Source organism: Schistocerca americana, chromosome X, assembly GCF_021461395.2.
Source record: "Schistocerca americana isolate TAMUIC-IGC-003095 chromosome X, iqSchAmer2.1, whole genome shotgun sequence".
NCBI lineage: Eukaryota > Metazoa > Arthropoda > Insecta > Orthoptera > Acrididae > Schistocerca > Schistocerca americana.
Genome location: NC_060130.1, coordinates 625,889,187 through 625,910,776, shown reverse-complemented (window position 1 = coordinate 625,910,776; position 21,590 = coordinate 625,889,187). Strand labels below are relative to the sequence as shown.

The following is a 21,590-nucleotide window of genomic DNA, read 5'->3' as shown; positions in this document are numbered from 1 at the left end:
ATCCCTGAGTCAACAGATGTGGACCTTTGCAAGACAACAACCATCTGCACGAACAGTTCGACGACGTTTGCAGCAGCATGGACTATTAGCTCGGGGACCATGGCTGCGGTTACCCTTGACGCTGCATCACATACAGGAGCGCCTGCGATGGTGTACTCAACGACGAACCTGGGTGCACGAATGGCAAAACGTCATTTTTTCGGATGAATCCAGGTTCTGTTTACAGCATCATGATGGTCGCATCCGTGTTTCGCGACATCGCGGTGAACGCACACTGGAAGCGTGTATTCGTCATTGCCATACTGGCGTATCACTCGGCGTGATGGTATGGGGTGCCATTGGTTACACTTGTCGGTCACCTCTTGTTCGTATTGACGGCACTTTGAACAGTGGACGTTATATTTCAGATGTGTTACGACCCATGGCTCTACCCTTCATTCAATCCCTGCGAAACCCTACATTTCAGCAGGATAATGCACGACCGCATGTTGCAGGTCCTGTACGGGCCTTTCTGGATACAGAAAATGTTCGACTGCTGCCCTGGCCAGCACATTCTCCAGATCTCTCACCAATTGAAAACGTCTGGTCAATGGTGGCCGAGCAACTGGCTCGTCACAATACGCCAGTCACTATTCTTGATGAACTGTGGTATCGTGTTGAAGCTGCATGGGCAGCTGTACCTGTACACGCCATCCAAGCTCTGTTTGACTCAATGCCCAGGCGTATCAAGGCCGTTATTATGGCCAGAGGTGGTTGTTCTGGGTACTGATTTCTCAGGATCTATGCACCCAAATTGCGTGAAAATGTAATCACATGTCAGTTCTAGTATAATATATTTGTCCAATGAATACCAGTTTATCATCTGCATTTCTTCTTGGTGTAGTAATTTTAATGGCCAGTAGTGTAGTTCTACCAAACACTAGACGTCATGCCACCATGCACCGCTGCGCTGCGTCCGCACTCGGCGACAAGTAAACAGCTGCGAATTTTATCAACTGAGCTACCCAAGCACGACTCACGACCCGTCCTAATAACTTTTCTTCCCCCAGTTCCTCATCTCCTACCTTCCCAACTTCATCCAAGTTGCGGGACTTGCGGGGCTAGCACTCCTGGAAGAAAGCAAGCCGTGGAGACACGGTTTACCCATAGCCAGTGGGATGTTTACTGATACGAAACTCCCTGGTAGTGTAAAACAGTGTACTGGACCGAGAGCCGAACTCTGGATGTTTTTCTTTCGCTGTCAAGTGCTTTTATCAGCTGTGATATGATTACTGACACGAAACTCCCTGGTAGTTTAAAACAGTGTGCCGGACCAACACTCGAACTCTGGACCTTTGCCTTCTGTGGGCAAGTGCTCTTACCAGCTGAGCCACCGAAGCACGACTGACGACCTCTCTTCACAGTTTTAATTCCGCCATTATCTATCTCCTACGTTCCCAACTTCATAGAAGTTCTCTTGCGAACCATTCGTGACCAGCACTCCTGCAAATTAAATAAATTTGCGGACACACGGCTTAGACACAGCCTTAGATAGCTCAGCTGCTCAGAGCACTTGCGCACGAAAAGCCAAAATCTTGAGTTCGAGTCTCAGTCCGGTACACAGTTTTCGTCTGCCAGGAAGTTTTATGTCCATCGTACAGTCCTCCGCAGAGTGAAAAATTCATTCTGGTAACATCCCACTGGCTGTTGCCAGGCATGTCTTCACAATGCCCTTTCTTCCAGGAGTGCTAGTAAAGTTTCGCAGGAGAAGTTCTGTGAAGTTTTAAACGTAGGAGATAAGGTACTGGCGTAAATAAAGCTGTGAGGAGGGGTCGCGAATAGTGTTTGGATAGCTGAGTGATGTACTTAAATTTTTATTCCATTTTAACGAAGTACTTCGCCGCAGAAACGCTTTTCTTGCTATTGCCATCTGCATTTCATATCCTTATAATGTAACTATGAAAAGAGACTATATGTCGTTTGCTGAGATCTTCTTCGCAATTCTTTTTGTGTGAAAGTTAAAGACATATATGAGGAGAATGCTTAGCTGAATCATCCTTTCTTTTGCGTACAATGTATCGTTGTTGTGATGCTATCTGCACGAAATGTGTTCAAATCTGTGTGAATTTCTAAGAAACCAAACTGCTTAGGTCATCGGTTCCTAGACTTACACACTATTCATACTAACTTATGCTAAGAACAACACACACACCCATTCTTGAGGGAGGACTCGAACCTCCGGCGGAAGGGGCCGCGCAGTCCGTGACATGACGCCTCACACCGCGCGGTCACTCCGTGCGGCCTTCCTGCACCTAAATGGAGCTAAGTGAATTCGAACATGGGGAAACTGTTGGTAGTCGTATGCTGAGTGCTTCCGAAACCGAGGTAGCCGAAGTGTTTGGTGTTTCAAGAGGCACTGTATCGAAGATTTATATCGCGTACAGTGAAGTGGAGAAAGATTATCCGCTAAGTCACAACACGAACGAAACTGTGTGTTGAGTGATCTTTACAGTCGGTCATTGAAAAGTATTGTGACGAAAAAGAAGAGGACTACAGCTGCAAAAGTCACTGAAGAACTGAATGCCGCATTCGCGAACCCTGTCACCACCATCACAGCACGAAGAGAGGTGCATAAGGTGGGAATTTCAGGGCGAGCTGTAATTCCAAATTCACACATCAGTGATGCAAATAACCATAACAGGGAAACGTGGTGCCGAAAGCATAAAAACTGGATCATAGAACAATGAAAGAAAAACATTTGGTTGGATGAGTCTTGTTTCACACTGTTTCAAATTTCTAGCCGAGTTAACGTCTGGCGTAAGTGGTCCAACCGTACCAAGCTGCCAAGAGTGAAGCATTGCAGGGCTTCGGTGATTATCTGGGCGGCCATATCATGGTATTCGATGGACCCCATGGTTACTGTGCAAGGTCGCAGTACTTACAATCACTAAGTGACCATTCTGGCTTATCAGGTCCATCCTATGGTACAATATTTGTTCCCCAATGGTTATGTTGTGTTTGAAGACGACAAGACACCTGCTCAGACAGCTCGCATCGTCCAAACCTAGCTTTGTGAGAACGAGGATGAACTGTCACATCTTTCCTCGCCACCACAGTCACCATATCTCAGTATTATTGAGCTTTTGCCGTCTGCTTTGGAGAGAAGGGCGCGTGATCGCTATGCACATGCATCATCGTTACCTGAATTTGCCATTATTTTTTTTTTTTTTGGGAAAAATGGTATAAGATTCCCTTGAAAACGACACAGGACCTGTATTCTGACACGACTGGAAGCTGGTTTGAATAGCAACGGTTTTCCTACACCGTACTAGGCATGGAAATATGTTGGGTTTTTAGTGTTTCCAAATTTTTGCCCACCCCCTGTACTTAGGCACTGTATACACTGAAACTGACCAAGGGACCAGGGGCTCTTACCTTTTTGAGTCAATTGAATCTACCGACAGTGGATATCGGCTTTGTCCCATGACGGAATGATGCGGCGTGTGACGTCATCCATGCTCAAAGAGGAAGAGAACAGAACACTGAAATATTTTTTCCAAAAAAATGGCTCTGAGCACTATGGGACTTAACATCTTAGGTCATCAGTCCCGTAGAACTTAGAACTACTTAAACCTAACTAACCTAAGGACATCACACACATCCATGCCCGAGGCAGGATTCGAACCTGCGACCGTAGAAGTCCCGCTGTTCCGGACTGCAGCGCCTAGAACCGCACGGCCACCGCAGCCGGCTATTTTTTACAACTACATTATTTTTTGTATTGTAGGTTGTGTGGGATATCTGATCTGTAGCGTTGTCAGACGTACAGCGTAGGTCATTGGAGATAATATGGTTGTGCGCTGGGTTAGCAATATCGAGGGCTTCAGTTATTCGCTTTTATTTTGTTGAGGTCACTACTAGGGGATTAGGCGACCAGGCCACTCGCCAGATTGTTCGGGATTAATATTTTCCGATTATTAATTCAAAAACATGGAAATGTTCAGAAGTAGAAATTTGAGTTCTTCTTTGGAGCTACGACTGGGGTTACCATATTTCCAAAGAAAAACACTGGAGGGTATTACAATCAATCTTTATGTGAACCACTTGGCTCAATTTTCAACAGAAGCATATTTCTCGCCTCCTCGAACCTTCTTCGAAAGTTGGTAGGCGTGTTTCTACATCTGAAAGAAGACGTCCGTTCAAATTCCAGCGCTATTACCCCCACTATGAGGATGCAAATGTGGTTTGCTTTAACTACACTCTGTAATGGTAGTGAACGTTACTTATCTTTGCGACTGGACGTGGTAAGTTGATGGTAGTCAAGAATGTCTTTAAGGTGACAAAGACGCCATTATCAACACACCACTGAGACTAAATGAATCGTGTAAAAGGGCTACGAGGAGCTGCATGTTCCTTCTGCACTATTGCAAAAAGACTTGGCGGGAATGTAGCTACTGTACGTAACTGCTGGCAGCGGTGGTCACGTACGGTCGCAAGAAGAACGGGTTCCGGATGGCCACGTGACACTACAGACAGGGAAGGCCATTGTGTTCGGTGTATAGCTCTAACGGATCGTACTGCATCTGCAGTAGCAATCTGAGCAGTAGTTGACACCATAGTGACACAAGAATTGCTACAAATCGGTAACCTCAATGACAGCTCCGAGCCAGGTGCCCTGTAGCCTGTATTCCACTGACACCAAACCGCCGCCATTCGCGACTTCAGTGGCGTCAAGCGAGAGCTCATTGGAGAGCAGGGTGGAAGTCTGTTGTGTTTCCTGACGACAGTTGGTTCTGCCTCGGTGCCAGTCATGGCTGTGTGTTGGTTAGAAGGAGGCCATTTGAGGTCCTTCCACCAACCTGTTTGCGTGTTAGACACACTGGACCTACACCTGGAGTTTTCGTCTTGGGGTGCGATTTCGCATGTCAGCAGGAGCACTCTCGAGGTTATCCCACGCACCCTGACTGCAACTTTGTACGTCACTCTGGCGATTCGACCTGCTGTGCTGGCATTCATGAATAGCATTCCAGGTGGTGTTTTCCAACGGGATAACGCTCGCCCACACATCACTGTTGTAACCCAGCAAACTCCAGCGTTATCCACAACCAGCATTAAACGCCCTGTATTGATCCAGCAAGTGCAACAGGCATGGAACTCCATCCCACAAACTGACACCCGGCATAATGTAAAACACAATGCATTTACGTTTGCATGCTTACATTCAAAATTCTGATGGTTATACCGTTTATTAACGTACCAGCATTTCGCATTTGCAATGGCTTATCCAGTGCTTACATTAAGCTGTGATCTTGCAATGTTAATCACTTAAATTTATTACCTGGACAAATTTGTTCCCGAAATTTCATTACTCTACATTAACTTTTTTTTGGTACCGCGATTTTTCTCCGTCAATGTAGTTATAACTGACGATCAACAGATTCTTTGCACACTGTACAGAAAGTCTATTTCTTTCATCAGTCCAACGTATATTTAATAAGGAAAATATCCTTTCCACAATTGCGTTGTGGGCAGGAATCGAAAAAACTTATTGCACAATTTTAAAAGTTATGAATATTCATCTTCAGAACGATTGTTCACGAGATCAGAACCAAGTTAGATGGCGCAGTGGTAAGCATACTGGACTCGCTTTCGGGAGGACGACGGTTCAATCCCGCGTCCGGCCATCTTTATTTTGGTTTTCCATGATTTCCCTCAAATCGCTCCAAGCAAATGCTGGGATGGTTCCTTTGAAAGGGCACGGCCGACTTCCTCCCCCATCCTTCCCTAATCCGATGAGACCGACGACCTCGCTGTTTGGTCTCCTCACCCAAACAACCCAACCCCAACCCATGAGATCAGACTATCTATCAGATTCAACTTTCTCTAAAAATGTTTATCTGGTTTCAAGTCGAAGCTGTTCACTTAGAAATATTTTTAGCCGATTTACTTCATCAAACGATTCACAGTCATCCACAAGGACATATCTGTTTTTCAAATACGCTACAACTTTTTTCGCTCTTTCCCAGTTAAGTTCTTTACTAAGAATTAACCAACTGAACACAGTTAGTTCATCGTACTGTCTCATCCATTTGCTAATGTAATCACTGCACACAGAACACATTAACAAGTTGCTCATTGTCACATATAGAGATGACATCTCTTTCTGTTAGGGGAACTAAGTTATTTTTAGACCTGTCTTGCAGACTTGGCAAAGTATCACTCAGGACAGAATACACTTACACTACAGTCTTTTTTGGCAGACTTGGCACAATATCACTCAGGACAGAATACACTTACACTGCAGTCTTTTTTACCGGTAGTGCCCAATATCTGTTTGTATAGGTAGTTGGAGATCCTTACGAAGAAACCATAGATAACCCTCTGCCACAGGATTTTGCAGAAAAAGCCTAACTGTAATGGGAACATTATTTTCAGACATGAAGCAAAATTTAAGGGCCTCGTACATTTGCAAAATTCTTTCAATTGCAGGCTAAGTCATAACCACCTTTTCTTACTATGAGAAAGTAGTGTCTTATTTTCAGTTCCTACAAAATTACAAAATTCAACCAAGTTTTGTGCTCTCATAGTTGTTGTTGTTGTTGTAGTCTTCAGTCCTGAGACTGGTTTGATGCAGCTCTCCATGCTACTCTATCCTGTGAAAGCTTCTTCATCTCCCAGTACCTACTGTAACCTACATCCTTCTGAATCTGCTTACTGTATTCATCTTTTGGTCTCCCTCTGCGAATTTTACCCTCCACGCTGCCCTCCAGCACTAAATTGGTGATCCCTTGATGCCTCAGAACATGTCCTACCAACCGATCCCTTCTTCTAGTCAAGTTGTGCCACAAATTCCTCTTCTCCCCAATTCTACTCTGTACCTCGTCATTAGTTATGTGAGCTACCCATCTAATCTTCAGCATTCTTCTGTAACACCACATTTCGAAAGCTTCTATTCTCTTCTTGTACAAACTATTTATCGTCCATGTTTCACTTCCATACATGGCTACACTCCATACAAATATTTTCAAAAACGACTTCCTGACACTTAAATCTATACTCGATGTTAACAAATTTCTGTTCTTCAGAAACGCTTTCCTTGCCATTGTCAGTCTACATTTTATATCCTCTCTACTTCGGCCATCATCAGTTATTTTGATCTCCAAATAGCAAAACTCCTTTACTACTTTAAGTGTCTCATTTCCTAATCTAATTCCCTCAGCATCATCCGACTTAATTCGACTATTTTCCATTATCCTCGCTTTGCTTTTGTTGATGTTCATCTTATATCCTCCTTTCAAGACACTGTCCATTCCGTTCAACTGCTCTTCCAAGTCCTTTGCTGTTTCTGACAGAATTACAATGTCATCGGCGAACATAAATGTTTTTATTTCTTCTCCGTGGATTTTAATACCTACACCGAATTTTTCTTTTGTTACCTTTACTGCTTGCTCAATATACAGATTGAATAACATCAGGGGTAGGCTACAACCCTGTCCCACTCCCTTCCCAACCACTGCTTCCCTTTCATGTCCCTCGACTCTTATAACTGCCATCTGGTTTCTGTACAAATTGTAAATAGCCTTTCGCTCCCTGTATTTTACCCCTGCAACCTTCAGAATTTGAAAGAGAGTATTCCAGTCAACATTGTCAAAAGCTTTCTCTAAATCTACAAATGATAGAAACGTAGGTTTGCCTTTCATTAATATATCTTCTAAGCTAAGTCGTAGGGTCAATATTGCCTCACGTGTTCCAATATTTCTACGGAATCCAAATTTATCTTCCCCGACGTCGGCTTCTACCAGTTTTTCCATTCGTCTGTAAAGAATTCGCTTTAGTATTTTGCAGCCGTGACTTTGGGATTGGAATTATTATATTCTTCTTGAAGTCTGAGGGTATTTCGCCTGACTCATACGTCTTGGTCACGAGATGGTAGGGTTTTGTCAGGGTTGGCTCTCCGAAGGCTGTCAGTAGTTCTAATGGAATGTTGTCTAATCCCGGGGCCTTGTTTCGACTTAGGTCTTTCAGTGCTCTGTCAAACTCTTCACGCAGTATCGTATCTCTCATTTCATCTTCATCCTCTTCAATTTCCATAATATTATCCTCAAGTACATCGCCCTCGTATAGTCCCTCTATATACTTCCTCTACCTTTCTGCTTTCCCTTCTTTGTTTAGAACTGGGTTTCCATCTGAGCTCTTGATATTCATACAAGTGGTTCTCTTTTCTCCAAAGGTCTCTTTAATTTTCCTGTAGGCAGTATCTGTCTTACGCCTAGTGAGATATGCTTCTACATCCTTACATTTGTCCTCTAGCCATCCCTACTTAGCCATTTTGCAATTCCTGTCGATCTCATTTTTGAGACGTCTGTATTCCTTTTTGCCTCCTTCATTTATTGCATTATTATATTTTCTCCTTTCATCAATTAAATTCGATATTTCTTCTGTTACCCAAGGATTTCTACTAGCCCTCGTCGTTTTAACTACTTGATCCTCCGCTGCCTTCACTACTTCATCCCTCAAAGCTACCCGTTCTTCTTCTACTGTACTTCTTTCCCCCATTCCTGTCAATTTTTCCCTTATGCTCTCCATGAAGCTCTGTACAACCTCTGGTTTAGTCAGTTTATACAGGTCCCATCTCCTTAAATTCCCACCTTTTTGTAGTTTCTTCGCTTTTAATCTACAGTTCATAACCAATAGATTGTGGTCAGAGTCCACATCTGCCTCTGGAAATGTCTTACAATTACAACCTGGTTCCCAAATCTCTGTCGTACCATTACATATTCTATCTGAAACCTTCTAGTATCTCCAGGCCTCTTTCATGTATAGAACCTTCTTTCATGATTCTTGAACCAAGTTTTAGCTATGATTAAGTTATGTTCTGTGTAAAATTCTACCAGGCGGCTTCCTGTTTCATTTCTTACCCCCATTCCATATTCACCTACTACGTTTACTTCTCCTCCTTTTCCTACTATTGAATTCCAGTCACCCATGACTATTAAATTTTCGTCTCCCTTCACTATCTGAATGATTTCTTTTATCTCATAATACATTTCATCAATCTCTGCAGAGCTAGTTGGCATATAAACTTGTACTGTTGTGGTAGGCGTGGGCTTTGTGTCTATCTTGGCCACAATAATGCGTTCACTATGCTGATTGTAGTAGCTTACCCACACTCCTATTTTTTTACTCATTATTAAACCTACTCCAGCATTACCCCTATTAGATTTTGTATTTATAACCTTGTATTCAGCTGACCAGAAGTCTTGTCCCTCCTGCTACCAAATTTCGCTAATTCCCACTATATCTAACTTTAACCGATCTATTTCCCTTTTTAAATTTTCTAACCGGCCTGCCCGATTAAGGGATCTGACATTCCACGCTCCGATCCGTAGAACGCCAGTTTTCTTTCTTCTGATAACGACGTCCTCCAGTATAAACGGAAAAATGAGAGAATACGTTCTGGACAAAAACTTCCACATCCACCTTTATAATGTCTGAAGTAGTTCTAAGATCATCATGTATAAAATGTTGTCCTAAATTCTTTCTTCAGTTGACTGAACACATTGCTGCAGCAAGATCGTTCTAGACACAGTTTCTTCAAAAAATGGTTCAAATGGCTCTGAGCACTATGGGACATCTGAGGTCATCAGTCCCCTAGAACTTAGAACTACTTAAACCTAACTAACCTAAGGACATCACACACATACATGCCCGAGGCAGGATTCGAACCTGCGACCGTAGCGGTCGCGCGATCCCAGACTGAAGCGCCTAGAACCGTTCGGCCACTGTGGCCGGCCCCAGTTTCTTATGCACAGTTACTACAGTGTCTGACATTTCGTTTGGAAGATGTTGCATGTCAGTAAGTTTAGTCTGCATACCCCCCCACGATTGTAGTACAAAATAACTTTACTTTCACTGTGTGAAGGAGTCTTACAAGTTTTTGAGTTTTCATCACGTCCACTCTTTCCCTTTGAGTGTGTGAAACAAGTATAGGAGGGGTCCACTGGGGGCCGATCCGCACAATAACCCTGCGTTCGCTGTGGGGCGGCGGTGGGGTGAGTGGACTGCTGTAGCCTGTTTTGGGGTTGTGTACCACTGAGGGCTACAGTGGGGACGAAGCCTCTCCGTCGTTTCTAGGTCCTCAGTTCAATACATACATACGTACATACATGTAGTTACCATTGGTAGCAAAATGGTTATCACCAAGTGTGAACTTGCAGATTTTCCTTTCAATTCTTGCTCTTAGGGGGATAGGCAAACTGCTAGCTTGTTGATGTATAGAATATCTAATAATAAATTTACACTTAAAAAGACAGATCTAAAACTGACGCTATATTTACAATGCGCAACCGATATTTTTATAGGCCAGTACGTCGATAATTTTTGCATCGATACATCTAGGGCCAATAATGATATTTTTAAAATATCGATGTGCCGAGTTCCCGATATTTTTAAAAACAGCATCAGGCCTGGCGTGAACCTGGGATATATGGTGAGACCCTTGCTCTTGATGTTATAGGTTAATGAACAAACAGTATTAATAGCAACCTCAGATCTTTTGAAGATGATGCAATTATCTACAGTGAAGTACTACCTAAAACAGTTGCACAAGTATTCAACCACATCCTAATATTGTTTTAAAGTGGTGCAAAGATTGACTACTTTTTTTCAATATTTAAAAACTGAAATTATGCACCTCACAATAGTATCCTACGACAACAACATCAATGAGTCACAATTGGAATCAGTCAACTCATACAAATACCCATGTGTAACAATTTGTGAGGATATGAATTGAAACGATCATACAGGCACAACCGTAGGTAAAGCCTTCGGTTCACTGCAAGATACATGGAAAATCCAGTCAGTCTAAAAATGAAATTGCTTGCAAAACAATTGCATGTCCCATCCATATTGCTCAAGTATGCGGGAATCATACTAGTTACGACTAAGAGGGGAGACTCAACGTATACAGAGAAGGGCAACATGAATGATCATAGGTTTTCTCCAACCATGGGAGTGCGTCACGGAAATGCTGAAAATCCTGAACTGGTAAATACTTGAAGGTAGATGTCAGTTATCCGACGAAAGGCTACTTACAAAGTTGGAAGAATCAGTATCAAGTGAGGGATTTAGGGACAACACTAAATATACTACAGCCCTTTATAAATTTCTCTCATAGCGACAACAAAGCCGAGATTAGACTAATTACAGCAAACAAGGATGCGTTTAAGCAATCATCCTTTCGCGCTCCGAATAGAATGGCAACAAAAATGTTCAAATGTGTGTGAATTCCTAAGGGACCAAACAGCTTAGGTCATCGGTCCCTAGACTTACACACTACTTAAACTTTTTTTTTTTTTGTCATTAGTCTACTGACTGGTTTGATGCGGCCCGCCACGAATTCCTTTCCTGTGCTAACCTCTTCATCTCAGAGTAGCACTTGCAACCTACGTCCTCAATTATTTGCTTGACGTATTCCAATCTCTGTCTTCCTCTACAGTTTTTGCCCTCTACAGCTCCCTCTAGTACCATGGAAGTCATTCCCTCATGTCTTAGCGCATGTCCTATCATCCTGTCCCTTCTCCTTATCAGTGTTTTCCACATATTCCTTTCCTCTCCGATTCTGCGTAGAACCTCCTCATTCCTTACCTTATCAGTCCACCTAATTTTCAACATTCGTCTATAGCACCACATCTCAAATGCTTCGATTCTCTTCTGTTCTGGTTTTCCCACAGTCCATGTTTCACTACTATACAATGCTGTACTCCAGACGTACATCCTCAGAAATTTCTTCCTCAAATTAAGGCCGGTATTTGATATTAGTAGACTTCTCTTGGCCAGAAATGCCTTTTTTGCCATAGCGAGTCTGCTTTTGATGTCCTCCTTGCTCCGTCCGTCATTGGTTATTTTACTGCCTAGGTAGCAGAATTCCTTAACTTCATTGACTTCGTGACCATCAATCCTGATGTTAAGTTTCTCGCTGTTCTCATTTCTACTATTTCTCATTACCTTCGTATTTCTCCGATTTACTCTCAATCCATACTGTGTACTCATTAGACTGTTCATTCCGTTCAGCAGATCATTTAATTCTTCTTCACTTTCACTCAGGATAGCAATGTCATCAGCGAATCGTATCATTGATATCCTTTCACCTTGTATGTTAATTCCACTCCTGAACCTTTCTTTTATTTCCATCATTGCTTCCTCGATGTACAGATTGAAGAGTAGGGGCGAAAGGCTACAGCCTTGTCTTACACCCTTCTTAATACGAGCACTTCGTTCTTGATCGTCCACTCTTATTATTCCCTCTTGGTTGTTTACATATTATATATGACCCGTCTCTCCCTATAGCTTACCCCTACTTTTTTCAGAATCTCGAACAGCTTGCACCATTTTATATTGTCGAACGCTTTTTCCAGGTCGACAAATCCTATGAAAGTGTCTTGATTTTTCTTTAGCCTTGCTTCCATTATTAGCCGTAACGTCAGAATTGCCTCTCTCGTCCCTTTACTTTTCCTAAAGCCAAACTGATCGTCACGTAGCGCATTCTCAATTTTCTTTTCCATTCTTCTGTATATTATTCTTGTAAGCAGCTTCGATGCATTAGCTGTTAAGCTGATTGTGCGATAATTCTCGCAGTTGTCAGCTCTTGCCGTCTTCGGAATTGTGTGGATGATGCTTTTCCGAAAGTCAGATGGTATATCGCCAGACTCATATATTCCACACACCAACGTGAATAGTCGTTTTGTTGCCACTTCCCCCAATGATTTTAGAAATTCTGATGGAATGTTATCTATCCCTTCTGCCTTATTTGACCGTAAGTCCTCCAAAGCTCTTTTAAATTCCGATTCTAATACTGGATCCCCTATCTCTTCTAAATCGACTCCTGTTTCTTCTTCTATCACATCAGACAAATCTTCACCCTCATAGAGGCTTTCAATGTATTCTTTCCACCTATCTGCTCTCTCCTCTGCATTTAACAGTGGAATTGCCGTTGCACTCTTAATGTTACCACCGTTGCTTTTAATGTCACCAAAGGTTGTTTTGACTTTCCTGTATGCTGAGTCTGTCCTTCCGACAATCATATCTTTTTCGATGTCTTCACATTTTTCCTGCAGCCATTTAGTCTTAGCTTCCCTTCACTTCCTATTTATTTCATTCCTCAGCGACTTGTATTTCTGTATTCCTGATTTTCCCGGAACATGTTTGTACTTCCTCCTTTCATCAATCAACTGAAGTATTTCTTCTGTTACCCTTGGTTTCTTCGCAGCTACCTTCTTTGTACCTATGTATGTTCTGTGATGGCTCTTTTTAGAGATGTCCATTCCTCTTCAACTGTACTGCCTACTGCGCTATTCCTTATTGCTGTATCTATAGCGTTAGAGAACTTCAAACGTATCTCGTCATTCCTTAGTACTTCCGTATCCCACTTCTTTGCGTATTGATTCTTCCTGACTAATGTCTTGAACTTCAGCCTACTCTTCATCACTACTATATTGTGATATGAGTCTATATCTGCTCCTGGGTACGCCTTACAATCCAGTATCTGATTTCGGAATCTCTGTCTGACCATCATGTAATCTAATTGAAATCTTCCCGTATCTCCCGGCCTTTTCCAAGTATACCTCCTCCTTTTGTGATTCTTGAACAGGGTATTCGCTATTACTAGCTGAAACTTGTTACAGAACTCAATTAGTCTTTCTCCTCTTTCATTCCTTGTCCCAAGCCCATATTCTCCTGTAACCTTTCCTTCTAATCCTTCCCCTACAACTGCATTCCAGTCACCCATGACTATTAGATTTTCGTCCCCCTTTACATACTGCATTACCCTTTCAATATCCTCATACACTTTCTCTATCTGTTCATCTTCAGCTTGCGACGTCGGCATGTATACCTGAACTATCGTTGTCAGTGTTGGTCTGCTGTCGATTCTGATTAGAACAACCCGATTACTGAACTGTTCACAGTAACACACCCTCTGCCCTACCTTCCTATTCATAACGAATCCTACACCTGTTATACCATTTTCTGCTGCTGTTGATATTACCCGATACTCATCTGACCAGAAATCCTTGTCTTCCTTCCACTTCACTTCACTGACCCCTACTATATCTAGATTGAGCCTTTGCATTTCCCTTTTCAGATTTTCTAGTTTCCCTACCACGTTCAAGCTTCTGACATTCCACGCCCCGACTCGTAGAACGTTATCCTTTCGTTGATTATTCAATCTTTTTCTCATGGTAACCTCCCCCTTGGCAGTCCCCTCCCGGAGATCCGAATGGGGGACTATTCCGGAATCTTTTGCCAATGGAGAGATCATCATGACACTTCTTCAATTACAGGCCACATGTCCTGTGGATACACGTTACGTGTCTTTAATGCAGTGGTTTCCATTGCCTTCTGCATCCTCATGTCGGTGATCATTGCTGATTCTTCCGCCTTTAGGGGCAATTTCCCACCCCTAGGACAAGAGATTGCCCTGAACCTCTATCCGCTCCTCCGCCCTCTTTACAAGGCCGTTGGCAGAATGAGGCTGACTTCTTATGCCGGAAGTCTTCGGCCGCCAATGCTAACTTATGCTAAGAACAACTCACGCACCCATGCACGAGGGAGGACTCGAACCTCCGGCGGGAGATAATGGCAACAAACTCTAATACGTGATATAATAGTAAGTGCCCTCTGCCATGAACTTGGCATTAGTTTACGAAGCACTGATATACACAGTGTTTCACAATTAATATTCCACGCTTCTAGACATTGTAGAGGAGACTTAGTTGATAAAGTTCTACATAGGAACCCATTTCCGGACACGTCATCCAAAGACGATACAGAGCGTCAAAGTTACAGACGCAGGCGCGAATAAATATACAGGATGATTCCGTGATGATGTTACAGACTTTCAAGGATGATGGAGAAGGGTATACGTATCAGTTTGAGTTGATACGGAATAGATTCCCAGCTATGTGAGTGGCTCGAAGACTTTTTTAAGTACTAAAAGCCAGAGTGATCTCCTTGATGACGTATGTTTATCAGAGGCAGAGGTATCGTCAGGAGTATCCCTGGGAAGTGGGATGGGACCACTCTTGTTCTCTATATACATTAATGATCTGACGGATAGGGTGGGCAGCAATCTGTGACTGTTTGCTGAAGATGCTGTGGTTGGGGTTGGGTGTTTGTGGGAAGAGACCAAACTGCGAGATCATCGGTCTCGTCTGATCAGCGAAGGACGGGGAAGGAAGTCGGCCGTGCCCTTTCAGTGGAACCATCCCGGCATTTGCCTGGAGCGATTTAGGGAAATCACGGAAAACCTACATCAGGGTGGTCGGACGCGGGATTGAACCATCGTCCTCCCGAATGCGAGTCCAGTGTGCTAACCACTGCGCCACCTCGCTCGGTGATGCTGTGGTGTACGGGAAGATGTCGTTCAGTGACTGTAGGAGAATACAATTCTAATTGGTATGATGAATGGCAGCTTGCTCTAAATGTAGAAAAATTTAATGTGAAAGCAGATGAGCAGGAAAAACAATCCCTTAATGTTCGAATGCAGTATTAGTAGTGCGCTGCTTCACATAGTCGCGTCGATTAAATAACTGGGCGTAACGTTGCAAAGCGATATGAATTGGAGCGGTCATATAAGGATTGTAGTGTGGAAGGAGAATGATCGACTTCGATTTATTAGAAGAGTTTTGGGAAAGTTCGGTTCATCTGTGAAAGAGACCGCATATAGACGATTAGTGCGACCCATTCTTGTGTACTGCTCGACCGTTTGAGATCCTCAACACCGGATTAAAGGAAGACATCGTAGCAATACAGAGATGAGCTGCTAGATTTGTTATCGGTAGGTTCGATCAACACGCAAGTATGATAGAGGTGCCTCGGAAACTCAAACGGGAATACCTGGAGGAAAGGCAGCGTTCTTTTTGGGGAACACTATTGAGTAAATTTAGAGAGCCGGCATTTGAAGCTGACTGCAGAACTATCTAACTGCCGCCAACGTACATTTCTCGTAAGGACCGAAAACGTAATAAAAGTTAGGGCTTGTGCAAAGGCGTATAGACACTCGTTTTTCTCTCGCTCTATTTGAGAGTCGAACAGGAAGGGAAATGACTAGTAGTGGTGTACGTACCCTTCGCCACCTGCCGTATTGTGGTTTGCCGAGTATGTATATAGATGTAGATATAGATCAGCTAGACAGATGAATGTTATCCTCGTTCTTTTACCATAAATGTGAAGATGTACACACTGCACCTGCGTATCTTTGAGCCTTCGGCTCGTTTTGTCTGCAGTTCTGACGACTGTTGTCCTCGTCATCACAACTCAAGTACTTTGCAATGTTATTACGTTGCGTTCCGGAAATGCTATGTTAGTTTACGATATCATCATGTTGATAAAATATCAGTATGGTAGTAATACTGGCAGTTAGCACTTAAAGATAAATGTATACTGTGTTCTTAACGAAAGGTGTAACTGTTGTAGCCTTTGGCCTCATGAGTAATGAGCCGTAATTAGAGTCACTCAAGTCGTACAAATTACCAGCGATAAAACGTGTAGATATGAAGTGGAAAAACACTGTAAGCTCAAATGCAGGTAAAACAAATGAAAGGCTATGATTTAGTGGTGCGATGCTACGAAATTGCGTTTTATCTACGAACGAGATTGCATACAAAATACAATCGACTCTCGATAACTTGAAACTCGCAATAATCTGAAACTTTTGCTGGTCCCCTGAAAAATGCTCGATGAATTGAAACACTCAGTGTGTTTTGGTCCCCTCAGTAACCCGAAGTTGCAGTGGTAAGGACATCTCGCCAACACTTTATACAATTTGAAGACCCCTACTTCTGTGATTTCCATTGATATCCCCCTACTTCTGTGATTCTCAGACTGTGCTGAAGTCAATCCGTGTTTCTTGAAACTGTGATACGCCACGAGTGCTAGAAGGAACAAGTGTCTGTCAGTTAATGATAAAAGCTCGTTATTCAAGCTTTGGGGAGATGTAGTTTCGGGAAAAGATGTTGCAAAACAGTTCAATATTTTACCATCTACATTACCGATGATTTAAAAAAATAAAAATCGTGTCATTGGAAATGTATCAGGCACATGAAGAAAAATGTCACGACAGGACGAATTTCCCCGTCTTGAGAAGTGCTTGCTTAAGTGGACAAACCAGTACAGAGGGCAAAACGTTCCCGTGGGTTGTTTGATGTTGAAGGAAAGCCAAGTCTTTGCTCAGTCTATCGGGATTGGAGGATTTGCGGAAAGTGAAGGGTGGCTCTCAAATTTTAGAAAACGTCATCCTATCGCATTAAAAAAAATCTTGGGAGAGGGGGCCATCGTGGACAATTCCCTTTGTACTGAATGGATTGATGAACTAAAACAACTTCTGAATGACTACGACCCACACAACATAATACAAAACAAACTAAATCGGGCTTTCTTTAAATATCTTCCTGATCGCACCCTAGCATTCAAAGGCGAGAAGCGTCGTGGAGCAAAATTGAACAACGGCAGAATAACTAGCCTTCTAGCCAGTAACACGGAGGTATCTCAAAAGTTGAAGCCACTCAAAACAGGGAAACGTGCGAAACCACACTGCTTAGAGGGAAGAAAATCGCTCCCCATAACTTATCACTCAAACTAGAAAATCGTGGATGATGACGCAATTGTTTAATGAATGGCTGACTTCGGTTAGTAGTAATACGAAAAAGAAGAAACGTAGAATTTTACTGTTCTTGGATACGATTACAACACGTAAAACTGATTTTTTCCCACCCAAAACGGCATCAAGATTGCAACCGTTGGACCAGGGCATAATATATAATTTAAAACTCTCTACCACAGAGAAATTGTTCCACTTCTTGCTGGATAGCACTGCAAAATGTGAAAGGGTGAACGTAACAGTTTTGACCGCTACAGCCAACGAATTCATTCCCGCCAGACTCGCCGGCCAGAGTGACCGAGCGGTTCTAGGCGCTACAGTCTGGAATCACGCGACCGCTGCGGTCGCAGGTTCGAATCCTGCCTCGGACATGGATGTGTGTGATGTCCGTAGGTTAGTTAGGTTTAAGTACTTCTAAGTTCTCGGGGACTGATGACCTCCGAAGTTAATTCCCATAGTGCTCAGAGCCATTTGAACCCGCCAGACTCAGGTTGTGAACTCCTACCCAGCTGTGGTGAATTAACATTTGAGGGTTTCGCTCATGCTGACGACGGCATCGCTGTCCATAGTGTCCTAACCGGTGCTGAGTCGTTGGCCTGTAAGGTTGAGGACGAGGAAGATAACAAAGAACAACCACTAACTCCAGTCATATTGAGTGAGGCAAGGTCATCTGTCCATACCCTACGTTGCTACGTCCTCAGAAAGAAAACGCATGATTTCTCCTCCGCTCTCATCACTATCGAAAATTAAATCGACATGTTTGATGGAAGTTCGCTCTCTCTAAGGAAAATCACCGACTATTTTTCACAATGAAGTGTAACATTCTCGTTGATCTGTTTTTCATGTACTGTATGAATGTACCATATGTGAACAATGTGTGTGACAAAAGTAATGAGACTGATTTTTTTTACCTACTATTTTTTTTTTTCAAACAACCTTACCGTCCCTTTCAAAGTAGTTCCCTTCAGCAGCCATACATCGGCGGAGTCGTTGTTCTTAGACTTGGTAGTAGTGCTGAAAGGTTTCAACTGATAGGGCCTTTATAGTGTCAGTCATATACTTTTGAATGTTCTCCAGAGTTCCAAAATGACGTCTTTGTAAGGCATTTTTCAGTTTCGGGAAAAGAAAAAGTCACAAGGACTCAGATCAGGAGAATAAGGGGGAGGATGTGGGGCGTGCGGGGGGGCTGTGGAACAACAAGTACGCCTTTTGAGGTAAAAAGTTCGGCGTTGGAAGTAGCAATGTGACAAGGAGCGTTGTCATGATGCAGCATCCACTAGTCTGCAATGTCCGGTCTCACTAGATTCACCCTTTTCTCTAGCCTTTCAAGGACATCTTTGTAACATACTTGGTTGACACAATTTGTTCTTACGGTTAAACGTCGGTCTGATCTCACAAGACCACGCAAACGTTCGACATTTTCGTTAGTTTTTGAAGCTGAAGGGGTCCCAGAGCGACATTCATCTTCAAAGTGTTCTCGGCCTTCCAAAAACGATCTGCGCCAGAGAAAAACTTGTGCTCTTGATAAGGAATGTTCCCCATAGGCCTGTTGTAATATTTCAAAGGTCACACTCGCAGATTCCCCAAGCTTAACAAAAAACTAGCTGGGATAACGTTGCTCTAAATTCCGCTGTTCCATTTTTGCAACATACAACAAAAATACGACTTCACAAATGACGCTCTCAAAAACCACGTAATGACTGGACGGAGCACTCGGACTGAGCATCTGGATGGGATGATCACACCGATTTACTCAAATAGAACAACGCAGCGTTGCCAGGTCGCTCCCAGTGTTGTCAGTCTCATTACTTTCCTGATTCGCCTCGTACATGCGTGTATTATTTTGGGCATTATTAAAATAAACATAAATTTACATATGTATGTAACATGTATGTACTACAATTTATTTTCAATCAAATTCTCGTTTATTGGATATTTTTTTCCTTCATCCCTCTCGGTTATTGGAACTTCTATTAATTTGAATTCTCAGTAATTTGAATTTCTTCCCTTGACCCTCCAAGAGTCGACTGTACTTGAAAGTCCAACACTGGAATATTTCACATCTTTGAGATCCGTATTAGGTCTGAGTGACTGAGGAAATCAAGTGAATATAAAGAAGAGCAGAAAACAACAGGCCAAAATAATATTTAATTTGAGAAAGAGCTTACTCATCTATAAGAACACCAGTCAGGAAATAAGAAAACAGGTCATGAAAGCATTTGCTTGGAATATGGTCCTATATGGGTGGGAAACTTGGTCAATAGGAAAACAACTGAGAAGACAGCTAGAAGCCTTGTAGAGTTTGTGCTGCAAAAGGATGTTGAAGATCAGTCAGTAAGATATTGTTACCAAAGAAGAGGTGCTGAGAAGAATTTAGAAACCAGACCTCTCTGAATGCGCATCCAAAGAAGAAGAGAAAATCTCATAGGACATATTTTAAGATACAATATCATTGGAATAATAGCAGAAGGAGCTGTTGAGGGAAGGAATCGTTGGAGACGATCAACGGTGTCATACACACAGCAGATTACAAGTGTTTTAGGGTGTGCTACATATATGGAAATGAGCAAAGAGGCGAAAGAAAAGTGGAATGGCTAACCAACCTCAAGGTTGAACACTAAAGAAAAAGAAGACAACGACGAGGAGTGCGAGTGATAATAAGTCTGTTCGGCAAACTAACCTGGCAGCAATCCTTAAAAATCTAACCAGTGGACACTGGATGAAAGGCAGTACTTTTCGCGGAAACCTGTTTAGAAAATTCTAAGACGCGGCTTTCAGCCCCAAGGCCACGATAATTGCTCCGTCTCCTACGTAGATATTCCGTAGCAATTGTAAAGAAGACAAAAAGTTAATAATAGCTTGTACAAGAACGTGAAAGGGATGGAAAAAACCCTTAATATGCGTTGCAATAAGTACGTGCTTTTTGTTACATAACCACAGTCGAAGAAAACCGCTTGCATACTTCATAGGAATACACAATGGAGAAAAAGAATATTCAGGGTTAGCATTCTGCTCGATGTCATTAAAGGTGGAGCACACAACTACATAGAACAAGGATAGAGACGGAACCTCACCGTGTTCTTTACGATGGAAACATCCGGGCTTTCACCGTAATCGATTCTGGTAAATCACTGAAAACTTAAATCTGAATGACCGGACTGCGATTTGAAAACGTTGCTCCTCGCAAATGCGAATCCAGGACACACAATAATACTATTAATTGCACATTATTTACGGCCTGACTTAGCAATGGTGTGGCCACTGATGTGTGGCTATACAAATGCACAGCTCAACGTATAACTGTTGCAAACACTGAATATTAAGTACGAAAGTAAATATCGCGATTTCAGTAAAACTGATTTGCGAATATCAAACGCAAAATAGACGAGATGAATCTAAATTGATGTCGATAAACCGGAACTGCAGGGTGCAACGACGAAATAGTTGTTCTCTGGGTTTATGCATGTCTGCTAGTATCTGATCAATAATTTAAGTCAGTCGAGTGGCATCAACACACAGCTTGAAGGTAATCATTGAAATATAAATTCCATACCTGCAGAGTAGTACGCTGTCTGAAAAGGGTAAGGTGTTCTGCCGGCGACAACTTCGCACGTACTGCACTAACCTCACTCGCCTGTCACATGAGCGTCGGGTCGCGGGAAGGTAGATTTGCGTTTGCGCGCATGCGCAGTAGCTGCCTCAGACCGCTGGCTTTTTCATCGCAGAAACTAAGCCACGGCATTCCAAGTCCAGTTCATGAAACGCCACAGGCCTTACGCGGTACACTTAAACCGCATGAGACTAACTAACGATGAAATATGTATTTGCGGAGAAGCTGGAACACCAGAACATGTCACACTGCTATGCAACACGTTGGCACACATGAGACCTATACAGAACGACAGTGACATCACGAGAATAATACGCAATCCCGATAATTGGAACACATTAA

At 42.8% G+C, this 21,590-nt stretch overlaps 1 protein-coding gene across 1 annotated transcript in view; it reads right to left on the bottom strand.

Annotated features, from left to right (window-relative positions):
* Nucleotides 1–21,300, bottom strand: part of LOC124556528 (regucalcin-like) — a 98,492-nt gene extending 77,192 nt beyond the window's left edge. The window contains exon 1 of the mRNA XM_047130484.1: nucleotides 21,192–21,300. The gene's annotated coding sequence lies outside the window, so the exon portion shown is untranslated. The remainder of the gene's footprint in view (nucleotides 1–21,191) is intronic.
* Nucleotides 21,301–21,590: the final 290 nt, after the last annotated feature.